We start from the raw sequence: 630 nt of genomic DNA, 5'->3' as shown, positions 1-630 counted from the left end.
GTTAGTATATAAGATGAAGAAATTAAATAATAACAGGAAGATATAGACAGATAAAAGCAAAACGAAGCACAATATCCCTACCTGGCAACCCGACCGAACTTCCTTCTGCCCCCATTTACCCCCCCCCCCGCCCCCCGCCCCCCCCTCCCCCATTCCACCTATCCATCACCCCCCCCTTCCTCCATCCACACCCCCTCCCCCCCATTTACCTTCTGCCTGCCATACTGATTGATGTCACACGATTGATGGATTGGAAAAAAAAAATCTTTTGAGAGAAAAAAATGATTTTATTTACGTTATTTTGGGAAGCAGGAGAAGCCCCGCCCACTTTTTTTTTTCCAGGGGACCCGTTTTCTATATGTTTTGAGCTTTGTCTTTTTTCCGTTTTCTTTAAAAAATATATTTTTGGGGGGGGGGAGTTTTGATTTTGATTTGGTTTTTGATTTATATTTTGATTATCCGTTTTCTTTTCATTTTCGTCAAGTTATATTATTTCATTTTTTTCTGGTCCTGTTTTTTTTTTACGTTACTTATCTTATTAATTATTTCTGGATTTTTTTTTTGTCTCTTCATTCATCGATCTATCTTTTTTTTTTTTTACATTATTAAGTGTTTATTAATCAAGTTCCG

This window comes from Penaeus monodon, chromosome 34, assembly GCF_015228065.2.
Source record: "Penaeus monodon isolate SGIC_2016 chromosome 34, NSTDA_Pmon_1, whole genome shotgun sequence".
NCBI classification, from domain to species: domain Eukaryota; kingdom Metazoa; phylum Arthropoda; class Malacostraca; order Decapoda; family Penaeidae; genus Penaeus; species Penaeus monodon.
The sequence above is the reverse complement of the archived record's forward strand: the minus strand, read 5'-3'. Positions refer to the sequence as shown.